Here is a 26,025-nt window from a genome sequence, read left to right as displayed (position 1 = left end):
TTAGGACCGACTAACTCGTGATCAACCACTGTTCACACGAAACCCTTCTCACTTCAGTCCTCCAAGGTCTCATTCGATTTATTTGCTACTACCCAAAGATCTGTACCAATGGCAGCTCCATGCAGGCTTACGCAAACACTTCTACGCATACCATTGTACCTTCCTACTCACTAAAGTTTCAAATTTATATCACAAGTAATATAAATCATCTACTTTAGCGGTAATGTATAGGTATACAACTTAAGCGCCATCCATTTTAAGGGCTAGTTGCTTCGGCAGGTGAGTTGTTACACACTCCTTAGCGGATTTCGACTTCCATGATCACCGTCCTGCTGTTTTAAGCAACCAACGCCTTTCATGGTATCTGCATGAGTTGTTAATTTGGGCACCGTAACATTACGTTTGGTTCATCCCACAGCGCCAGTTCTGCTTAACAAAAGTGGCCCACTGGGCACATTATATCATAACCTTGAACTTCATATCAAGAAAGTTAAGGTTCTTACCCATTTAAAGTTTGAGAATAGGTTAAGATCGTTTCGACCCTAAGGCCTCTAATCATTCGCTTTACCAGATAAGATTATTTTATATAATATTAAAATGCACCAGCTATCCTGAGGGAAACTTCGGAAGGAACCAGCTACTAGATGGTTCGATTGGTCTTTCGCCCTATACTCAATTCTGACAATCGATTTGCACGTCAGAACTGTTTTCGGTCTTCCATCAGGGTTTCCCCTGACTTCAACCTGATCAAGTATAGTTCACCATCTTTTCGGGTCACAGCATATATGCTCAAGGTACGTTCCAGTTAGAGGCATAAATAATATAAATATACATTATAGCATAACTATATAGAACGCCCCCGGGATTGTGTTAATTAGCTATAAATAGCTAAAAAAACTAATCCATTATTAGTCAAGTTAATTACGCTATTAGGTTTACATCCCAATAACTTGCACATATGTTAGACTCCTTGGTCGTGTTTCAAGACGGGTCCCGAAGGTATCCTGAATCTTTCGCATTGTTAATCATACAGAGCATATAATAAACACAAAAATCAATGATAATTATGCCATTATATAATTCCGAAAAATTAACGCTCTGTAATAATATATAATCTATCAGCACTTTATCAAATTAATAACATTTATTCTGTGTTAAAAATGCAAGCAATTTTAATTGGAATAAACTATAAGTTATATTTTATGATAAATTTGGGATATGCTAATAGATTACAATGTCCTTATATGGAAAAAATGCACATTATTCTTAATAATATTATTTAAATATTACAATTTTAATGATGAATTTTCCATAACGGATATTCAGGTTCATCGGGCTTAACCTCTAAGCAGTTTCACGTACTGTTTAACTCTCTATTCAGAGTTCTTTCAACTTTCCCTCACGGTACTTGTTTACTATCGGTCTCATGGTTATATTTAGTTTTAGATGGAGTTTACCACCCACTTAGTGCTGCACTATCAAGCAACACGACTCTTTGGAAACATCATCTAGCAATCATTAACGTTATACGGGCCTGGCACCCTCTATGGGTAAATGGCCTCATTTAAGAAGGACTTAAATCATTAATTTCTCATACTAGAATATTGACGCTCCATACACTGCATCTCACATTTGCCATATAGACAAAGTGACTTAGTGCTGAACTGTTTTCTTTTCGCTCGCCGCTACTAAGAAAATCCTTGTTAGTTTCTTTTCCTCCCCTAATTAATATGCTTAAATTCAGGGGGTAGTCCCATATGAGTTGAGGTTGTATATATAACTATATTTTGCCATAAATTCTTTATATATAAATGATAAAACAATCAATTAAATTCGTTATAAATAGTTCCAATAGTTCTTGTAAGCAAAGTCATTTTTATCCATTTAACGAACCAACGAAGAATAATAACAAAACCAAGATTTTTCTTTTTCCGAATCATTAATAAGAGACAATTCTAGATGAAAAATATTTCAATTTTTTATGCTAGACATTTCTCAGTATTATTTGATTGAAAAAGAAAATATTTCTCTTCGTTTTTCACATTCAAATGTGAGATAATGTTTTTCATTTCTTTTTTAATATTATGAATAAAATCATTATTTAATCCAATAAATATACCATATGCTTATAAAAAATTTATAAACAACTTAATTAGCATAGTCTTACAACCCTCAACCATATGTAGTCCAAGCAGCACTATAAAATTAATTAAAGTACATAACAGCATGGACTGCGATATGCGTTCAAAATGTCGATGTTCATGTGTCCTGCAGTTCACACGATGACGCACAGTTTGCTGCGTTCTTCATCGACCCATGAGCCGAGTGATCCACCGCTTAGAGTTTTATAATTCAATTTATATAATGTCAATATTGTTTTTATTGAAAGAAATTAAAAATACACCATTTACTGGCATATATCAATTCCTTCAATAAATTTATTTTTATACCTAAAATAAATGTTGCGAAATGTCTTAGTTTCATATAAGCATTATGTATCATAATAATCTGGTTATGGTTTGCTATTTTGGGTGACACATACTGCAAAATTTATATAAAACATTAACCTGATGGATGACAGGTACAAACATTGTATATTTTAGGTTGTTGCATTAGCCAACGTATGCTCATAACATAGATGAACAATACATATTCGCAACGCGTGTATATTATGGTCCATATACACACACACTTATTTTGATTACCACACATTCAAAATTATTTTTATTTTAATTCGACTTCTACTTTCGAATTTAGTTTAGTTTCTTCGATTTCCATTTTCGAGAATTTGTTTTTTATAGGAAACGCCGTTGTTGTAGTAAGTACTGCCACAAATACGCACAGCAACATTAATAATGTTAAAGTCTTTTTATGAGGTTGCCAAGCCCCACATATAAAATAAAAGCCATCTTCATTTTATTTTGACTTTAACTTTTGATTCCGTGGAATCATTTTGTAATATTTTTATTTTGGTAAATTGTATTTTATTTGTATTATAACAAATATTTATTAACGATAAGGATATTATACAATAATGATCCTTCCGCAGGTTCACCTACGGAAACCTTGTTACGACTTTTACTTCCTCTAAATAATCAAGTTCGGTCAACTTTTGCGAAACAACCGTAACACGCAAGGCGTCACAGTGATCACGTCCGGAGACCTCACTAAATAATTCAATCGGTAGTAGCGACGGGCGGTGTGTACAAAGGGCAGGGACGTAATCAATGCGAGTTAATGACTCACACTTACTGGGAATTCCAAGTTCATGTGAACAGTTTCAGTTCACAATCCCAAGCATGAAAGTGGTTCAGCGGTTTACCCGGACCCTCGGTCTAGGAAATACACGTTGATACTTTCATTGTAGCGCGCGTGCAGCCCAGGACATCTAAGGGCATCACAGACCTGTTATTGCTCAATCTCATTATTGCTAGACGCAATTTGTCCATTTAAGAAGCTAGTGTCCTTATAATGGGACAAACCAACAGGTACGGCTCCACTTAACATAAAACACATTCAAAACACAATAAACATTTTACTGCCACCATGAATGAAGGCTACATAAGCTTCAGCACCATAATCCTGAAGATATCTATTTAATATATTTGAGTCTCGTTCGTTATCGGAATTAACCAGACAAATCACTCCACGAACTAAGAACGGCCATGCACCACCACCCATAGATTCGAGAAAGAGCTATCAATCTGTCTTACACACTTATGTTCGGACCTGGTAAGTTTTCCCCGTGTTGAGTCAATTAAGCCGCAGGCTCCACTCCTGGTGGTGCCCTTCCGTCAATTCCTTTAAGTTTCAGCTTTGCAACCATACTTCCCCCGGAGCCCAAAAGCTTTGGTTTCCCGGGAAGCGACTGAGAGAGCCATAAAAGTAGCTACACCCAATTGCTAGCTGGCATCGTTTATGGTTAGAACTAGGGCGGTATCTGATCGCCTTCGAACCTCTAACTTTCGTTCTTGATTAATGAAAACATCTTTGGCAAATGCTTTCGCTTAAGTTAGTCTTACGACGGTCCAAGAATTTCACCTCTCGCGTCGTAATACTAATGCCCCCAAACTGCTTCTATTAATCATTACCTCTTGATCTGAAAACCAATGAAAGCAGAACAGAGGTCTTATTTCATTATCCCATGCACAGAATATTCAGGCATTTGAAGCCTGCTTTAAGCACTCTAATTTGTTCAAAGTAATAGTACCGGCCCACAATAACACTCGTTTAAGAGCACTAGTGCAGGTTTTTAAATAGGAGGAACATATGAAAAAATACAAGTATTTAATCACATATAAGAACTCCACCGGTAATACGCTTACATACATAAAGGTATAGTACTAACCACAATTGTAAGTTGTACTACCCGTATGAAGCACAAGTTCAACTACGAACGTTTTAACCGCAACAACTTTAATATACGCTATTGGAGCTGGAATTACCGCGGCTGCTGGCACCAGACTTGCCCTCCAATTGGTCCTTGTTAAAGGATTTAAAGTGTACTCATTCCAATTACAGGGCCTCGGATATGAGTCCTGTATTGTTATTTTTCGTCACTACCTCCCCGAGCTGGGAGTGGGTAATTTACGCGCCTGCTGCCTTCCTTAGATGTGGTAGCCGTTTCTCAGGCTCCCTCTCCGGAATCGAACCCTGATTCCCCGTTACCCGTTGCAACCATGGTAGTCCTAGATACTACCATCAAAAGTTGATAGGGCAGACATTTGAAAGATCTGTCGTCGGTACAAGACCATACGATCTGCATGTTATCTAGAGTTCAACCAATATAACGATCTTGCGATCGCTTGGTTTTAGCCTAATAAAAGCACATGTCCCATAAGGTTCATGTTTTAATTGCATGTATTAGCTCTAGAATTACCACAGTTATCCAAGTAACTGTTAACGATCTAAGGAACCATAACTGATATAATGAGCCTTTTGCGGTTTCACTTTTAATTCGTGTGTACTTAGACATGCATGGCTTAATCTTTGAGACAAGCATATAACTACTGGCAGGATCAACCAGAATAATGTTTTTCCTTCATATTCCATTCATATTTTTTGAATCGAAATAAGCAATATAATAGATATATAGATTTTTCACTTTATATAATTCCATGATTTTTATTATATTGAATAAAATTCAATATTTCGCCTTTGGGTAAAATTTTAAATATATAAATATAAGTAAAAAATCTATTCGATTACGGCCATTTTTATATAGCATTCGTAATCCATATTTTCATTTTTAATTTATACTTGTTTTACCAATATAACAAGAATTTCATATAATTATTGTAATATATATGTTTCTATAATTTTATCTTTTTATATATACATATTTCATTATAAAATATCATTTTATTTCCAACATACATAATTATTGTATCCACACATGTACAATTTTTGTTTAACCAATATAAATATTAAGTTAAATCATTTGCATTTTGAAGATAAATTTAAAATTTATCTCTTTTCATATATCTCTCTGGTAATATATAACATAAAACCAAGCGCATATGATAATATTTCCACATTTAATATATAATTTTATATTTCTTTCATAAGAATCCATATTTGTATTATACCGTAACGATATAATAATCCAACTATACGGCAGGTAATAAATTAATATTTGCCTGCCTCCAAAAATTAACGATAATATATGGAAACGATTTGTTATTCTATATATAATAGAAACTTGACTTTTGTTTCAACGATATTATCTAAAAAGCGTATATTCCTATTATCCGCGGAGCCAAGTCCCGTGTTCTATAGAACTGAGAAACAAATTTGTACGGATAATAATATACTTTATTTTATGTAACCAATATAAACATAATCCGAAATAAATATTTCGAATAATGCGGGAGGTCGGCAACCACTGCCTACCTATAGTAGTTTTTGAACCCGCTGTCCTCAAAGCGGGTATTTTCAATTCCGTTTGCCACCAACATACGGTCTATTCTCTTATATATTAAGAGATTATAGGAACATTTCATTTTTTTTCCATTATTCATATATAATATGATTTTATATGTTTATTATTTAATTTACTCATATAATTGCCAAATTCATATGAATACATAAGTTTTGAACAATATGAGAGGTCGGCAACCACTGCCTACCTATAGTAGTTTTTGAACCCTCTGTCGTAATTCCGGTCGTTTACACTACTATACCCTCTCACTATAATGGCTTTTCTCTATAATACATATAATTGCATTTTTTCCCATAACATATAATAATTAACCATTTTCATATGTATATTATTTAATTTAATCATAAATGCCAAAATCATATGAATACATAAGTTTTGAACAATATGAGAGGTCGGCAACCACTGCCTACCTATAGTAGTTTTTGAACCCTCTGTCGTAATTCCGGTCGTTTACACTACTATACCTCTCACTATAATGGATTTTCTCTATAATACTAAGAGAATGTGGGAATATTTCAGCATTTTTTCCCTTATACATATAATAATTAATCATTTTCATATGTATATTATTTAATTTACTCATACAATTGCCAAAATCATATGAATACATAAGTTTTGAACAATATGAGAGGTCGGCAACCACTGCCTACCTATAGTAGTTTTTGAACCCTCTGTCGTAATTCCGGTCGTTTACACTACTATACCCTCTCACTTAATGGCTTTTCTCTATAATACTAAGAGAATATGGGAATATCTCAGCATTTTTTCCCATATACATATAATAATTAACATTTTCATATGTATATTATTTAATTTAATCATATAATTGCCAAAATCATATGAATACATAAGTTTTGAACAATATGAGAGGTCGGCAACCACTGCCTACCTATAGTAGTTTTTGAACCCTCTGTCGTAATTCCGGTCGTTTACACTACTATACCCTCTCACTAAATGGATTTTCTCTATAATACTAAGAGAATGTGGGAATATTCAGCATTTTTTCCCTTATACATATAATAATTAATCATTTTCATATGTATATTATTTAATTTACTCATACAATTGCCAAAATCATATGAATACATAAGTTTTGAACAATATGAGAGGTCGGCAACCACTGCCTACCTATAGTAGTTTTTGAACCCTCTGTCGTAATTCCGGTGGTTTACACTACTATACCCTCTCACTTAAATGGCTTTTCTCTATAATACTAAGAGAATATGGGAATATCTCTGCATTTTTTCCCATATACATATAATAATTAATCATTTTCGTATGTATATTATTTAATTTATCATACAATTGCCAAAATCATATGAATACATAAGTTTTGAACAATATGAGAGGTCGGCAACCACTGCCTACCTATAGTAGTTTTTGAACCCTCTGTCGTAATTCCGGTCGTTTACACTACTATACCCTCTCACTTAAATGGCTTTTCTCTATAATACTAAGAGAATATGGGAATATCTCTGCATTTTTTCCCAATACATATAATAATTAACCATTTTCATATGTATATTATTTAATTTACTCATATAATTGCCAAAATCATATGAATACATAAGTTTTGAACAATATGAGAGGTCGGCAACCACTGCCTACCTATAGTAGTTTTTGAACCCTCTGTCGTAATTCCGGTCGTTTACACTACTATAATACCTCTCCCTATACTATAATGGCCAAAATTTGAATCATTTTCTATAATACCTAATTGAGTAATGTGGGAATATATATCTTAGCATTTTTTCCCTTATACATATAATAATTAATCATATAATTTTCATATGTATATTATTTAATTTACTCATACAATATGAACACATAAGAAATCATATGAATACCATAATGTTTTGACACAATATGATGAGGTCGCGCATGACGAGGTGTTTGGCAACTTGATACAATTCTTTAAAGTCTATCACAATATCATAGTCACTAAATTGATGACGAGGTGTTTGGCAACTTGACACAATTCATTAGAGTCTTATATTAATTATATGATAGGACAATATCATATGCGTCACTAAATTGATGACGAGGTGTTGATACAATTCTTTAAAGTCTTTATATCAAAAATTATATAATAAGGACAATATCATATGCGTCACTAAATTGATGACGAGGTGTTTGGCAACTTGACACAATCCATTAAAGTCTGATAGGACAATATCATATGCGTCACTAAATTGATGACGAGGTGTTTGGCAACTTGAACAATTCTTAAAGTCTATATATAAATTATATGATAGGGACAATATCATATGCGTCACTAAATTGATGACAATTTTTTCACAATATCATATCATTATAATGAATTAACCAATTTATCATATGATATATTATGCGTCACTAAATTGATCGTCGCGATCGAACACTCGACGAGTGCAGACGTGCCTGCGGATCGACAGCAAATTGTTAGCAAATTGTTAGCAAATTGTTCACAGTTGTAAGTCCCGTTACTTGTGCCCAGCCACTTCGCGTCGCGTGATCTTGTCGCGCGTTTTGATTGGCCCAGCCAACGTACCTAACGGTAGTTCGCACTAACACCATCGCACACCCGAGTGTGCGTGTTATCAGCGCAAAAAACCCAGTGCTCGAAGCAGCGGTATAATTGCAAAGCAGCAGCCACGTGCTGCCTGGCTCACCGGCTTACGGTGCCCAGCTTCCCCCCCCCCCCCTCCTCACTCCTTATCAACTTTGGAGAAGATGGACTGGCAGGCCCCCCGCGCACCCACAAGCTTGGAACAACACCACGCAAAAAGGCTCTGAGAACACGCAAGAGCAGCTCCAGCAGCGAGGGAAGCACCTCGCATACAGAGCCGGGCGAGATAAAGCGAAAACCGGCAAAGAAAGCACAGGGAGAGGAGCTGGAAGATAAGCCAAGCACTAGCGCAGCTCTGCGCAAGAAGCTCGCCAACAACGCCTTCGCTTTACTCTCGACCGAAGAAGACGAGTACGACCAAGAGAGCTCTGATGACGAACCCGGACCTAAAGACGATTCCAAGCCCAAGACCCCGAGAAACCAAAGCCCACCCGAAGACCATCAAGCCACCTCCGATTTTTATCCCCGATGTGACCAACATCTCGGCACTCGTCAAGATGATCACGACTCTTGTAGGCCCGAAGAACAATTTTACCTACAAGACCGTGAATGGCAACAACGTACGTGTCATGATGCCGGACAAAGAGTCCTATACAGCTCTGCGTCTCCAACTTGTGGCCCAAAACAAGAGGCATCGGACTTTCCAGCCGAAAGATGAACGTGCATACAAGGTTGTCATCAAAGGACTCCACCACTCCACCGATCGTGAGGAAATCATTGAAGACCTTCGCAGACAAGGGCACGCTGTTAGAGATCTGCACAATCCCATTGGCAGAAGAACTAAAGAACCGCTGGGAATATTCTTCGCCAACCTGGAGCCTTCCAGCAACAACAAAGACGTCTACCAAGTCAAGCGGATCTGCAGGTCGGTAGTAACCATTGAACCGCCGCAGAAGTTCAACGACGTGCCTCAATGCTTCAGGTGCCAAGGATTCGGTCATACACAGCGTTACTGCTTCCTGGAATACCGATGTGTAAAGTGTGGAGGCCCTCACGAATCGAGGGCATGTGAGAAGAGGGAGGACGACAAAGCGTGCTGCTTCCACTGCCAGGCGGACCATCCTGCGTCTTTCAAGGGATGCCCTGCATACAAAAGGGCCAAAGCACTCGCTGCTCCGAAAACAAGGCCCGTCGCTAATGCTAACAAGGCGCCGCCCGTGGCATCACCAAACGTCACCTCTGGCAGGAGCTACCGAGACGCCCTCAACGGAGTGCACGCAGCACCGCAGAATCCCACAACCCCAGTCCAAACCCAAACAGAAACCCCACACTCCGGTCAGATAGAAGCGATGTTCGCTCGCATGGAAGGAATGATGGAAAGGATGATGGAGCGCATGTTCACCCAGATGACACAGCTGGTGGCCACCATTCTCAACAGCAAGTCATGCAACTAAAGCTCCACCTAGTCGTCTGGAATGCGAACGGCCTGCAGAACAGCAAGGCCATAGTCGAGCACCATCTGAAGACCCACCAGATCGATATCCTACTCGTAGCCGAAACCCACTTCTCCCCCAGATCCCACTTTAATATCAGCGGATATGACCTCATCCATGCAGACCATCCTTCTGGCAGAGCACGCGGTGGAGCAGCCATCCTCATCAGGAGCGGTATTCAATACCTAGAGCTGCCCGCGTTTCAGCAAGACTGGGCACAATGTCCTGTCATCAGGATTGTCAGCCCGCAAGGAGATTTAGACATTGGAGCGGTCTACTTTCCCCCAGATACCGCATAACAGCATCTCACCTCAGTGAGTTCTTCGAGCATTTTGGGCCCCGCTTCATAGCAGCTGGAGATTATAACGCCAAACATTCTTGGGGATCGCGCGCCAACAACCCCAAAGGGAAAACTCTGTTTGGGTACCTGCAACGCCACCGACTGGACTGCCACTCCACTGGCGAGCCCACTCACTGGCCAACGAATCCCCTCAAGACTCCAGACCTACTGGACTTTGCTGTGTCGAAAGGCATAGGGCATGCGAAGATCAGCTGCACAACAAATGCTGATCTCCTGTCAGACCACTGTGCAATAAACGTGCTAATCAACACGCCAGTCCTCAGGAAAACCCCGCTCAGAAGGCTCACTGGAAAATATACCGACGCCGCCAAGTTCGCGTCCTGGATGCTCTCCACCGTCAATCCGAACCCCATCCTCAACACACCCAGGAACATTGATGAAGCTATCGGGAATCTCACCAGGCAGATGCAAAACGCTGCGGAATTCGCAAGCCCACCGCCACCAAAGACTGCGAGAACACCTAGCAGGGACCTCCACCTCTGGTCCCCGGAAATTGCGGCACTCGTGACTGAGAAGAGGCGTCTCAGGAGAGTTTGGTTCTTGACGCGCAATCCAAGAGACAAAACAGCGCTCAATCACGCCACAAAGGAGTTGAAGGACAAGATCTCCAGCCTACGCCAGGACTCCTTCCTCAGATTCCTCGAGGAACTCTCTCCCGGGGACCCAGACCACAATCTGTGGAACGTCACCCGCCACATTAAACGACCAGCCAAAAAGGTTTCCGCAGTGCGCAAAGCAGATGGATCCTGGTGCCTTTCGGATGCTGAAAGAGCAGAAGCTTTCGCCGAACACCTTTACAACGCCTTCTCTCCGTTCGACTGCTGCACTGCCGAAGAACATGCTGAAACAGCCCGGTTTCTCAATAGCCCAAGCTCTCCCGGTCCCCCGTTGGAACCAGTCGACCCTGAGGAAGTTGCGCAGGAGATTGCTCTACTGAAGAACAACAAATCTCCAGGCCTGGATCGTATAGATGCGGCGGCCCTAAAAATGCTCCCATCCCGCTGCACACAAATGCTGGCCAGCATTTACAACAGCTGCTTCCGGCTAGGGTACTTCCCGGAAGAGTGGAAAAGAGCAGAGTTATTGTCCTCCTCAAGCCTGGTAAGCCTGAAGCCAATCTCGCCTCCTATCGTCCGATTAGTTTGCTGGCAATCCTCTCCAAAATACTCGAAAGAGTATTTTTGCGCAGAGTATTGCCAGTACTGGATGAGGCTGGTTTGATCCCCGATCACCAGTTTGGCTTCAGGCGCTCCCACGGAACACCAGAGCAATGCCACCGGCTAGTCGAACGGATCCTCGAGGCATTCGAGCAAAAGAAATACTGCTGCGCTGTAATGCTCGACGTGAAGCAGGCATTCGACAGAGTTTGGCATCCTGGACTCCTCCATAAACTCAAATCCTACCTCCCAAGCCCCCATTTTACCCTCCTCAAATCCTACACTGAGGGAAGAGCATTCCAAGTCAGATGCGGAAGTGCAATAAGCCTACCCAGACTGATCAGAGCTGGAGTTCCGCAAGGCAGTGTGCTCGGACCAATACTGTACACCCTTTACACCGCAGACCTTCCCATAATCCCCTCCAGGAACCTAACTATAGCGACTTATGCAGATGACACGGCTTTCCTCGCCTCCTCATCCGACCCACGAGAAGCCTCCGAAACAATCCAAAGGCAAATGGACGCGCTACATCCCTGGCTCAGCAGGTGGAACATCGTAGTGAACGCGGAAAAATCTACCCAAACAACATTTGCACTAAGGAGAGGAGACTGCCCACCGGTCACGCTAAACGGAGTCATCATTCCCAACGCACCCGCACCCAAGTACCTAGGACTTACCCTGGACCGCAGGCTCACTTGGCGTCCCCACATCGTCAGCAAACGCATACAGGCCGATGCGCGTCTGAGGCAGATGCATTGGCTTATTGGGAGAGGGTCCAAGCTAAGCAGAACCACAAAATCCTGGTGTACAAGGCAATTCTCAAGCCCATCTGGACCTACGGGATACAGCTATGGGGCACGGCAAGCCACACGAATCGCCTGCGTATACAGCGGTTCCAGAATAGGTGCTTGAGAATTGCCTGTAATGCGCATCCCTACCACGAGAATGTCGCCATACAAGGAACTTGGAATCCAGTCGCATATGCGATACCACTAAACCCTTCGACCGTTAGACAATAGCCAAACAAGCAGACGTCTCATGAGGAGACACCCTCTCGATCTTCCACAACAATAGACAACACATACACCCGCCACAAATACAACTAGTCCCGTTCCGCCGCCCCTGCAACTAGGACGTGGATAAATACGCGAAAAACGCTGGAAATTGATGACGGTGGGAACTTGACACAATCATTTGTATATTAATTATATGATAGGGACAATATCATATGCGTCACTAAATTGATGACGAGGTGTTTGGCAACTTGATACAATTCTTTAAAGTCTTTATATCAAAAATTATATGATAGGACAATATCATATGCGTCACTAAATTGATGACGAGGTGTTTGGCAACTTGACACAATTCATTAAAGTCTTTATATTAATTATATGATAGGGACAATATCATATGCGTCACTAAATTGATGACGAGGTGTTTGGCAACTTGACACAATCCATTAAAGTCTTTATATTAATTATATGATAGGGACAATATCATATGCGTCACTAAATTGATGACGAGGTGTTTGGCTACAGGAAAAAATCATTTATTTATCGAATCATCAAGCAAAGGATAAGCTTCAGTGGATCGCAGTATGGCAGCTGCTCAACCACTTACAACACCTTGCCTGTTACAAAAGTCGTTTACAATTGATTCTAGGCTTTGTCATTGTATTAAATAATGCTTTTATATGTAACTAGCGCGGCATCAGGTGATCGAAGATCCTCCTAATTTACTATGTTACAAATTACATTGGCATCACATCCATTGTCGTTTATAAAATAAATTATAAACTTTAAATGGTTTAGAAGCCATACAATGCAAATTGCCCCTTATTTATCATTGCAGTCCAGCACGGATACGACCTTAGAGGCGTTCAGGCATAATCCAACGGACGTAGCGTCATACCACTGTTCGCTCGAACAAGTATTGTGCCATTGGTCCGTACCTGCGGTTCCTCTCGTACTACGCAGGAATGCTGTCGCAACAACGTTTTGTCATTAGTAGGGTAAAACTAACCTGTCTCACGACGGTCTAAACCCAGCTCACGTTCCCTTGCATGGGTGAACAATCCAACGCTTGGTGAATTTTGCTTCACAATGATAGGAAGAGCCGACATCGAAGGATCAAAAAGCGACGTCGCTATGAACGCTTGGCCGCCACAAGCCAGTTATCCCTATGGTAACTTTTCTGACACCTCTTGTTAAAAACTCTTTAAACCAAAAGGATCGATAGGCCGAGCTTTTGCTGTCCCTGTGTGTACTGAACACCGAGATCAAGTCAGCATTTGCCCTTTTGCTCTATGTGTGGTTTCTGTCCGCACTGAGCTGGCCTTGGGACACCTCCGTTATTATTTGAGAGATGTACCGCCCCAGTCAAACTCCCTACCTGGCAATGTCCTTGAATTGGATCATACCTGAGTAATTGGAGTTATACCAAATTTTCAAATCAAAAATACATAAATGCATCGTTTTATTAAAGAATTTGTTTGCGATTATATAACAAACTCGTGATACTTTGATCAAGAAGCTTGCATCAAAACCCAATACCATAAGATATAATAAATATATCCGTATAATGGCTAGGAAATGATACACGTTCCATTTAATCAAGTAAGTAAGGAAACAATAAGAGTAGTGGTATTTCATTGACGATACCAAACCGAGGTCTAATATCTCCCACTTATTCTACACCTCTTATGTCTCCTTACACTGCCAGATTAGAGTCAAGCTCAAAAGGGTCTTCTTTCCCCGCTAATTATTCCAAGCCCGTTCCCTTGGCTGTGGTTTCGCTAGATAGTAGATAGGGACAGTAGGAATCTCGTTAATCCATTCATGCGCGTCACTAATTAGATGACGAGGCATTTGGCTACCTTAAGAGAGTCATAGTTACTCCCGCCGTTGACCCGCGCTTACTTGAATTTCTTCACTTTGACATTCAGAGCACTGGGCAGAAATCACATTGTGTCAACACCCGCTAGGGCCATCACAATGCTTTGTTTTAATTAGACAGTCGGATTCCCCAAGTCCGTGCCAGTTCTGAATTGATTGTTAATTGATAATCGTTATAATTGATAAGAACTAATTGGTTTAACCCAAATAGTATTCTTAAAAATTTTAGCAAGAAAGTTCCACAATTGGCTACGTAACTAAACTATCCGGGGAACAAGTAACTAACATAAATGCTAGAAACTCTATTTACCCAGAACGAGCACATAAACCATGTTATTGTTTCCCAATCAAGCCCGACTATCTCAATCTTCAGAGCCAATCCTTATCCCGAAGTTACGGATCTAATTTGCCGACTTCCCTTACCTACATTATTCTATCGACTAGAGACTCTTCACCTTGGAGACCAGCTGCGGATATTGGTACGGCCTGTTGAGAAGTTTGCGTGTCCCCACCATAAATTTTCAAGGTCCGAGGAGAAAATATCGACACAACAGTATATGTCATGCTCTTCTAGCCCATCTACCATATCTCTCTGCGAAAGACTTCCATGGTAGTACGGCTATAAAACAGAAAAGAAAACTCTTCCGATATCTCTCGACGGCTTCTTTATGGTCGTTCCTGTTGCCAGGATGAGCACGAGGCCCATATTTAATAACAAACGGATACTCAACAGGTTACGGAATTGGAACCGTATTCCCTTTCGTTCAAAATTATTCAAGTGTATTATATTCGCTTTGTTTATATAGTTAGGCATTTTTGTTTTACTTGAAAATTTTCGGCTTTCGCCTTGAACTTAGGACCGACTAACTCGTGATCAACCACTGTTCACACGAAACCCTTCTCCACTTCAGTCCTCCAAGGTCTCATTCGATTATTTGCTACTACCACCAAGATCTGTACCAATGGCAGCTCCATGCAGGCTTACGCCAAACACTTCTACGCATACCATTGTACCTTCCTACTCACTAAAGTTTCAAAATTTATATCACAAGTAATATAAATCATCTACTTTAGCGGTAATGTATAGGTATACAACTTAAGCGCCATCCATTTTAAGGGCTAGTTGCTTCGGCAGGTGAGTTGTTACACACTCCTTAGCGGATTTCGACTTCCATGATCACCGTCCTGCTGTTTTAAGCAACCAACGCCTTTCATGGTATCTGCATGAGTTGTTAATTTGGGCACCGTAACATTACGTTTGGTTCATCCCACAGCGCCAGTTCTGCTTACCAAAAGTGGCCCACTGGGCACATTATATCATAACCTTGAACTTCATATCAAGAAAGTTAAGGTTCTTACCCATTTAAAGTTTGAGAATAGGTTAAGATCGTTTCGACCCTAAGGCCTCTAATCATTCGCTTTACCAGATAAGATTATTTTATATAATATTAAAATGCACCAGCTATCCTGAGGGAAACTTCGGAAGGAACCAGCTACTAGATGGTTCGATTGGTCTTTCGCCCCTATACTCAATTCTGACAATCGATTTGCACGTCAGAACTGTTTCGGTCTTCCATCAGGGTTTCCCCTGACTTCAACCTGATCAAGTATAGTTCACCATCTTTCGGGTCACAGCATATATGCTCAAGGTACGTTCCAGTTAGAGGCATAAATAATATAAATATACATTATACATAACTATATAGAACGCCCCGGGATTGTGTTAATTAGCTATAAATAGCTAAAAAACTAATCCCATTATTAGTCAAGTTAATTACGCTATTAGGTTTACATCCCAATAACTTGCACATATGTTAGACTCCTTGGTCCGTGTTTCAAGACGGGTCCCGAAGGTATCCTGAATCTTTCGCATTGTTAATCATACAAGAGCATATAATAAACACAAAAATCAATGATAATTATGCCATTATATAATTCCGAAAAATTAACGCTCTGTAATAATATAAATCTATCAGCACTTTATCAAATTAATAACATTTATTCTGTGTTAAAATGCAAGCAATTTAATTGGAATAAACTATAAGTTATATTTTATGATAAATTTGGGATATGCTAATAGATTACAATGTCCTTATATGGAAAAAATGCACATTATTCTTAATAATATTATTTAAATATTACAATTTTAATGATGAATTTTCCATAACGGATATTCAGGTTCATCGGGCTTAACCTCTAAGCAGTTTCACGTACTGTTTAACTCTCTATTCAGAGTTCTTTTCAACTTTCCCTCACGGTACTTGTTTACTATCGGTCTCATGGTTATATTTAGTTTTAGATGGAGTTTACCACCCACTTAGTGCTGCACTATCAAGCAACACGACTCTTTGGAAACATCATCTAGCAATCATTAACGTTATACGGGCCTGGCACCCTCTATGGGTAAATGGCCTCATTTAAGAAGGACTTAAATCATTAATTTCTCATACTAGAATATTGACGCTCCATACACTGCATCTCACATTTGCCATATAGACAAAGTGACTTAGTGCTGAACTGTTTTCTTTTCGCTCGCCGCTACTAAGAAAATCCTTGTTAGTTTCTTTTCCTCCCCTAATTAATATGCTTAAATTCAGGGGGTAGTCCCATATGAGTTGAGGTTGTATATATAACTATATTTTGCCATAAATTCTTTATATATAAATGATAAAACAATCAATTAAATTCGTTATAAATAGTTCCAATAGTTCTTGTAAGCAAAGTCATTTTTATCCATTTAACGAACCAACGAAGAATAATAACAAAACCAAGATTTTTCTTTTTCCGAATCATTAATAAGAGACAATTCTAGATGAAAAATATTTCAATTTTTTATGCTAGACATTTCTCAGTATTATTTGATTGAAAAAGAAAATATTTCTCTTCGTTTTTCACATTCAAATGTGAGATAATGTTTTTCATTTCTTTTTTAATATTATGAATAAAATCATTATTTAATCCAATAATATACCATATGCTTATAAAAAATTTATAAACAACTTAATTAGCATAGTCTTACAACCCTCAACCATATGTAGTCCAAGCAGCACTATAAAATTAATTAAAGTACATAACAGCATGGACTGCGATATGCGTTCAAAATGTCGATGTTCATGTGTCCTGCAGTTCACACGATGACGCACAGTTTGCTGCGTTCTTCATCGACCCATGAGCCGAGTGATCCACCGCTTAGAGTTTTATAATTCAATTTTATATAATGTCAATATTGTTTTTATTGAAAGAAATTAAAAATACACCATTTTACTGGCATATATCAATTCCTTCAATAAATTTATTTTTATACCTAAAATAAATGTTGCGAAATGTCTTAGTTTCATATAAGCATTATGTATCATAATAATCTGGTTATGGTTTGCTATTTTGGGTGACACATACTGCAAAATTTATATAAAACATTAACCTGATGGATGACAGGTACAAACATTGTATATTTTAGGTTGTTGCATTAGCCAACGTATGCTCATAACATAGATGAACAATACATATTCGCAACGCGTGTATATTATGGTCCATATACACACACACTTATTTTGATTACCACACATTCAAAATTATTTTTATTTTAATTCGACTTCTACTTTCGAATTTAGTTTAGTTTCTTCGATTTCCATTTTCGAGAATTTGTTTTTATAGGAAACGCCGTTGTTGTAGTAAGTACTGCCACAAATACGCACAGCAACATTAATAATGTTAAAGTCTTTTTATGAGGTTGCCAAGCCCCACATATAAAATAAAAGCCATCTTCATTTTATTTTGACTTTAACTTTTGATTCCGTGGAATCATTTTGTAATATTTTTATTTTGGTAAATTGTATTTATTTGTATTATAACAAATATTTATTAACGATAAGGATATTATACAATAATGATCCTTCCGCAGGTTCACCTACGGAAACCTTGTTACGACTTTTACTTCCTCTAAATAATCAAGTTCGGTCAACTTTTGCGAAACAACCGTAACACGCAAGGCGTCACAGTGATCACGTCCGGAGACCTCACTAAATAATTCAATCGGTAGTAGCGACGGGCGGTGTGTACAAAGGGCAGGGACGTAATCAATGCGAGTTAATGACTCACACTTACTGGGAATTCCAAGTTCATGTGAACAGTTTCAGTTCACAATCCCAAGCATGAAAGTGGTTCAGCGGTTTACCCGGACCTCTCGGTCTAGGAAATACACGTTGATACTTTCATTGTAGCGCGCGTGCAGCCCAGGACATCTAAGGGCATCACAGACCTGTTATTGCTCAATCTCATTATTGCTAGACGCAATTTGTCCATTTAAGAAGCTAGTGTCCTTATAATGGGACAAACCAACAGGTACGGCTCCACTTACATAAACACATTCAAACACAATAAACATTTTACTGCCACCATGAATGAAGGCTACATAAGCTTCAGCACCATAATCCTGAAGATATCTATTTAATATATTTGAGTCTCGTTCGTTATCGGAATTAACCAGACAAATCACTCCACGAACTAAGAACGGCCATGCACCACCACCCATAGATTCGAGAAAGAGCTATCAATCTGTCTTACACACTTATGTTCGGACCTGGTAAGTTTTCCCGTGTTGAGTCAAATTAAGCCGCAGGCTCCACTCCTGGTGGTGCCCTTCCGTCAATTCCTTTAAGTTTCAGCTTTGCAACCATACTTCCCCCGGAGCCCAAAAGCTTTGGTTTCCCGGGAAGCGACTGAGAGAGCCATAAAAGTAGCTACACCCAATTGCTAGCTGGCATCGTTTATGGTTAGAACTAGGGCGGTATCTGATCGCCTTCGAACCTCTAACTTTCGTTCTAATGATTAATGAAAACATCTTTGGCAAACTGCTCTTCAGAGGCATGCACAGAATAAGCATTTGAAGCTTTCTCTACGTACCGGGTCCAAGGAACAATTACATCACTCTCGTAATACGTACGTAACTACTAAGTTGTACTACCCCACAAGTTCAACTACGAACGTTTTCTTTATATACGCTATTGGAGCTGGAATTACTGCTCTTGCCCTCCAATCCTGAGATAAGTCCTGTATTGTTATTTTTGTCACTAAGCAGTGGGTAAACTTAGATGTGGTCGTTTCTCAGTTCCGGAATCTGATTCCCCGTTACCCGTTGCAACCAGTCCTAGCAGGGCAGACATATCGGTACAAGACCATAGATCTGCATGTTATCTAGAGAAGATCCGATCGCTTGGTTTTAGCCTAATAAGCACATGTCCCATAAGGTTCATGTTTTAATTGCATGTTCTAGAATTACCACAGTTATCCAAGTAACTGTTAACGATCTAAGGAACCATAACTGATATAATGACACTCGTACTTAGACATGCAGCATCTTTGAGACAAGTGATCAACCAGAATAATGGAATCGAAATTATTAGATATATAGGAGATATTTCGCCAATATAAGTAAAAAAAATTACAGCATTCGTATTTACCAATATAACAAGAATTTCATATAAGATACTCCCACCAATTTTTGGTTAAATCATTTGCATTTTGAAGCTAACATACATACAATATTTCTTTCATAAGGTATTATATAACGTACTATACGGCACAAAAATTGATAATATATGGAAACGATTTGTATAGAAACTTGACCAACGATATTATCTGATTATCCGCGGAGCCAAGTCCCGTGTTCTATCAACGTACGATAATAATATACGTAACCAATATTAATCCGCGAATAAACAACCACTTTATAGTATACAAAGCGGGTATTTTATTCCGTTTGCCACCCAACATACGGCTGGAATATACGCGGAATACTGCAATATGAGAGGTCGGGCCTACCAGTTTTTGAACGTAATTCCGGTCGCCCTCTCACTATAATGGTCTCTATAATACTGAATATAATCTCAGGTATAATTGCCAAAATCATATGAATACATAAGTTTTGAACAATATGAGAGGTCGGCAACCACTGCCTACCTATAGTAGTTTTTGAACCCTCTGTCGTAATTCCGGTCGTTTACATACTATACCCTCTCACTATAATGGATTTTCTCTATAATACTAAGAGAATGTGGGAATATCAGCATTTTTTCCCTTATACATATAATAATTAATCATTTTCATATGTACAATTGCCAAAATCATATGAATACATAAGTTTTGAACAATATTCGGCAACCACTGCCTACCTATAGTAGTTTTTGAACCCTCTGTCGTAATTCCGGTCGATGGAATACTAAGAGAATATGGAATATCTCAGATGTATATTATTTAATTTAATCATATAATTGCCAAAATCATATGAATACATAAGTTTTGAACAATATGAGAGGTCGGCAACCACTGCCTACCTATAGTAGTTTTTGAACCCTCTGTCGTAATTCCGGTCGTTTACACTACTATACCCTCTCACTTCCTATAATTAAGAGAATGTGGGGTATGCATACAATTGTTGAATCTCAGGTCGGGCTCCTCTGTCTCCTGGTAATCGATACCTCTGATATACCATTTTCGTTACTCCGTTGCAACCATGGTATGTCCTATGAATACTACCATACAAATAGTTGATATGGGCAGAATTTGAAAGTAATTCTGTCGTACGGTACAAGACTCATATATTGCCAAATTCATATGAATACATGTTATCTATAGTAGTTTTTGTGTCAACAATATAACGATACTTCAGCATATGATACGCTACATGTTTGAACAATATTACTGCCTATATAAAAGCACATGGTCTATAATACTATCTTAGGTTCGTATAATTGTATATATACAATATGAGAGGTCGGCGCAACCATAATATAGTAGTTGATGACGAGGTGTTGGCAACTTGACACAATCCATTAAAGTCTTTATATTAATTATATGAAAGGGACAATATCATATGCGTCACTAAATTGATGACGAGGTGTTTGGCAACTTGATACAATTCTTTAAAGTCTTTATATCAAAAATTATATGATAGGGACAATATCATATGCGTCACTAAATTGATGACGAGGTGTTTGGCAACTTGACACAATTCATTAAGTCTTATATTAATTATATGATAGGGACAATATCATATGCGTCACTAAATTGATGACGAGGTGTTTGGCAACTTGATACAATTCTTTAAAGTCTTTATATCAAAAATTATATGATAAGGACAATATCATATGCGTCACTAAATTGATCGTCGCGATCGAACACTCGACGAGTGCAGACGTGCCTGCGGATCGACAGCAAATTGTTAGCAAATTGTTAGCAAATTGTTCACAGTTGTAAGTCCCGTTACTTGTGCCCAGCCACTTCGCGTCGCGTGATCTTGTCGCGCGTTTTGATTGGCCCAGCCAACGTACCTAACGGTAGTTCGCACTAACACCATCGCACACCCGAGTGTGCGTGTTATCAGCGCAAAAAACCCAGTGCTCGAAGCAGCGGTATAATTGCAAAGCAGCAGCCACGTGCTGCCTGGCTCACCGGCTTACGGTGCCCAGCTTCCCCCCCCCCCCCCCTCCTCACTCCTTATCAACTTTGGAGAAGATGGACTGGCAGGCCCCCCCGCGCACCCACAAGCTTGGAACAACACCACGCAAAAAGGCTCTGAGAACACGCAAGAGCAGCTCCAGCAGCGAGGGAAGCACCTCGCATACAGAGCCGGGCGAGATAAAGCGAAAACCGGCAAAGAAAGCACAGGGAGAGGAGCTGGAAGATAAGCCAAGCACTAGCGCAGCTCTGCGCAAGAAGCTCGCCAACAACGCCTTCGCTTTACTCTCGACCGAAGAAGACGAGTACGACCAAGAGAGCTCTGATGACGAACCCGGACCTAAAGACGATTCCAAGCCCAAGACCCCCGAGAAACCAAAGCCCACCCGAAGACCATCAAGCCACCTCCGATTTTTATCCCCGATGTGACCAACATCTCGGCACTCGTCAAGATGATCACGACTCTTGTAGGCCCGAAGAACAATTTTACCTACAAGACCGTGAATGGCAACAACGTACGTGTCATGATGCCGGACAAAGAGTCCTATACAGCTCTGCGTCTCCAACTTGTGGCCCAAAACAAGAGGCATCGGACTTTCCAGCCGAAAGATGAACGTGCATACAAGGTTGTCATCAAAGGACTCCACCACTCCACCGATCGTGAGGAAATCATTGAAGACCTTCGCAGACAAGGGCACGCTGTTAGAGATCTGCACAATCCCATTGGCAGAAGAACTAAAGAACCGCTGGGAATATTCTTCGCCAACCTGGAGCCTTCCAGCAACAACAAAGACGTCTACCAAGTCAAGCGGATCTGCAGGTCGGTAGTAACCATTGAACCGCCGCAGAAGTTCAACGACGTGCCTCAATGCTTCAGGTGCCAAGGATTCGGTCATACACAGCGTTACTGCTTCCTGGAATACCGATGTGTAAAGTGTGGAGGCCCTCACGAATCGAGGGCATGTGAGAAGAGGAGGACGACAAAGCGTGCTGCTTCCACTGCCAGGCGGACCATCCTGCGTCTTTCAAGGGATGCCCTGCATACAAAAGGGCCAAAGCACTCGCTGCTCCGAAAACAAGGCCCGTCGCTAATGCTAACAAGGCGCCGCCCGTGGCATCACCAAACGTCACCTCTGGCAGGAGCTACCGAGACGCCCTCAACGGAGTGCACGCAGCACCGCAGAATCCCACAACCCCAGTCCAAACCCAAACAGAAACCCCACACTCCGGTCAGATAGAAGCGATGTTCGCTCGCATGGAAGGAATGATGGAAAGGATGATGGAGCGCATGTTCACCCAGATGACACAGCTGGTGGCCACCATTCTCAACAGCAAGTCATGCAACTAAAGCTCCACCTAGTCGTCTGGAATGCGAACGGCCTGCAGAACAGCAAGGCCATAGTCGAGCACCATCTGAAGACCCACCAGATCGATATCCTACTCGTAGCCGAAACCCACTTCTCCCCCAGATCCCACTTTAATATCAGCGGATATGACCTCATCCATGCAGACCATCCTTCTGCAGAGCACGCGGTGGAGCAGCCATCCTCATCAGGAGCGGTATTCAATACCTAGAGCTGCCCGCGTTTCAGCAAGACTGGGCACAATGTCCTGTCATCAGGATTGTCAGCCCGCAAGGAGATTTAGACATTGGAGCGGTCTACTTTCCCCCCAGATACCGCATAACAGCATCTCACCTCAGTGAGTTCTTCGAGCATTTTGGGCCCCGCTTCATAGCAGCTGGAGATTATAACGCCAAACATTCTTGGTGGGATCGCGCGCCAACAACCCCAAAGGGAAAACTCTGTTTGGGTACCTGCAACGCCACCGACTGGACTGCCACTCCACTGGCGAGCCCACTCACTGGCCAACGAATCCCCTCAAGACTCCAGACCTACTGGACTTTGCTGTGTCGAAAGGCATAGGGCATGCGAAGATCAGCTGCACAACAAATGCTGATCTCCTGTCAGACCACTGTGCAATAAACGTGCTAATCAACACGCCAGTCCTCAGGAAAACCCCGCTCAGAAGGCTCACTGGAAAATATACCGACGCCGCCAAGTTCGCGTCCTGGATGCTCTCCACCGTCAATCCGAACCCCATCCTCAACACACCCAGGAACATTGATGAAGCTATCGGAATCTCACCAGGCAGATGCAAAACGCTGCGGAATTCGCAAGCCCACCGCCACCAAAGACTGCGAGAACACCTAGCAGGGACCTCCACCTCTGGTCCCCGGAAATTGCGGCACTCGTGACTGAGAAGAGGCGTCTCAGGAGAGTTTGGTTCTTGACGCGCAATCCAAGAGACAAAACAGCGCTCAATCACGCCACAAAGGAGTTGAAGGACAAGATCTCCAGCCTACGCCAGGACTCCTTCCTCAGATTCCTCGAGGAACTCTCTCCCGGGACCCAGACCACAATCTGTGGAACGTCACCCGCCACATTAAACGACCAGCCAAAAAGGTTTCCGCAGTGCGCAAAGCAGATGGATCCTGGTGCCTTTCGGATGCTGAAAGAGCAGAAGCTTTCGCCGAACACCTTTACAACGCCTTCTCTCCGTTCGACTGCTGCACTGCCGAAGAACATGCTGAAACAGCCCGGTTTCTCAATAGCCCAAGCTCTCCCGGTCCCCCGTTGGAACCAGTCGACCCTGAGGAAGTTGCGCAGGAGATTGCTCTACTGAAGAACAACAAATCTCCAGGCCTGGATCGTATAGATGCGGCGGCCCTAAAAATGCTCCCATCCCGCTGCACACAAATGCTGGCCAGCATTTACAACAGCTGCTTCCGGCTAGGGTACTTCCCGGAAGAGTGGAAAAGAGCAGAGGTTATTGTCCTCCTCAAGCCTGGTAAGCCTGAAGCCAATCTCGCCTCCTATCGCCGATTAGTTTGCTGGCAATCCTCTCCAAAATACTCGAAAGAGTATTTTTGCGCAGAGTATTGCCAGTACTGGATGAGGCTGGTTTGATCCCCGATCACCAGTTTGGCTTCAGGCGCTCCCACGGAACACCAGAGCAATGCCACCGGCTAGTCGAACGGATCCTCGAGGCATTCGAGCAAAAGAAATACTGCTGCGCTGTAATGCTCGACGTGAAGCAGGCATTCGACAGAGTTTGGCATCCTGGACTCCTCCATAAACTCAAATCCTACCTCCCAAGCCCCCATTTTACCCTCCTCAAATCCTACACTGAGGGAAGAGCATTCCAAGTCAGATTGCGGAAGTGCAATAAGCCTACCCAGACTGATCAGAGCTGGAGTTCCGCAAGGCAGTGTGCTCGGACCAATACTGTACACCCTTTACACCGCAGACCTTCCATAATCCCCTCCAGGAACCTAACTATAGCGACTTATGCAGATGACACGGCTTTCCTCGCCTCCTCATCCGACCCACGAGAAGCCTCCGAAACAATCCAAAGGCAAATGGACGCGCTACATCCCTGGCTCAGCAGGTGGAACATCGTAGTGAACGCGGAAAAATCTACCCAAACAACATTTGCACTAAGGAGAGGAGACTGCCCACGGTCACGCTAAACGGAGTCATCATTCCCAACGCACCCGCACCCAAGTACCTAGGACTTACCCTGGACCGCAGGCTCACTTGGCGTCCCCACATCGTCAGCAAACGCATACAGGCCGATGCGCGCTGAGGCAGTGCATTGGCTTATTGGGAGAGGGTCCAAGCTAAGGCAGAACCACAAAATCCTGGTGTACAAGGCAATTCTCAAGCCCATCTGGACCTACGGGATACAGCTATGGGGCACGGCAGCCACACGAATCGCCTGCGTATACAGCGGTTCCAGAATAGGTGCTTGAGAATGCCTGTAATGCGCATCCCTACCACGAAATGTCGCCATACATAGGGAACTTGGAATCCCACAAGTCGCTGATGAAATCTCCAGGCTCAGCGAGAGATACCTGAAAAGGCTCGAAAACCACCCTAACCACCTCGCCACCAACCTGTTAGACAATAGCCAAACAAGCAGACGTCTCATGAGGAGACACCCTCTCGATCTTCCACAACAATAGACAACACATATAAAACCCGCCACAAATACATGTACAATAGTATCCCTTAAGCTAATGTTCCCCCGCAAAACCATTTAATTATTGTCCACTAGGACAGATTTTAAATAAATAAACGCACGCTAAAGAAAAAAAAAAAAAAAAAAAAAAAA

At 41.3% G+C, this 26,025-nt stretch overlaps 4 non-coding genes across 4 annotated transcripts; all 4 read right to left on the bottom strand.

Moving 5' to 3' along the window:
- Positions 1 to 2,166: 2,166 nt before the first annotated feature.
- LOC116802930 lies at positions 2,167 to 2,345 on the bottom strand. The gene has a single exon (XR_004363257.1). It is a non-coding gene; the product is annotated as a 5.8S ribosomal RNA (ribosomal RNA).
- A 687-nt stretch (positions 2,346 to 3,032) lies between these two features.
- Positions 3,033 to 5,029, bottom strand: LOC116802931. Its single transcript, XR_004363258.1, has one exon. It is a non-coding gene; the product is annotated as a small subunit ribosomal RNA (ribosomal RNA).
- Positions 5,030 to 13,056: 8,027 nt separating this feature from the next.
- On the bottom strand, positions 13,057 to 17,018 carry LOC116802932. The gene has a single exon (XR_004363259.1). It is a non-coding gene; the product is annotated as a large subunit ribosomal RNA (ribosomal RNA).
- Positions 17,019 to 17,412: 394 nt separating this feature from the next.
- On the bottom strand, positions 17,413 to 17,591 carry LOC116802929. The gene has a single exon (XR_004363256.1). It is a non-coding gene; the product is annotated as a 5.8S ribosomal RNA (ribosomal RNA).
- Between the last annotated feature and the right edge of the window lie 8,434 nt (positions 17,592 to 26,025).

Source organism: Drosophila sechellia, unplaced genomic scaffold (assembly GCF_004382195.2).
Source record: "Drosophila sechellia strain sech25 unplaced genomic scaffold, ASM438219v1 U_254, whole genome shotgun sequence".
NCBI lineage: Eukaryota > Metazoa > Arthropoda > Insecta > Diptera > Drosophilidae > Drosophila > Drosophila sechellia.
This window is presented reverse-complemented; position numbering and strand designations above follow the sequence as displayed.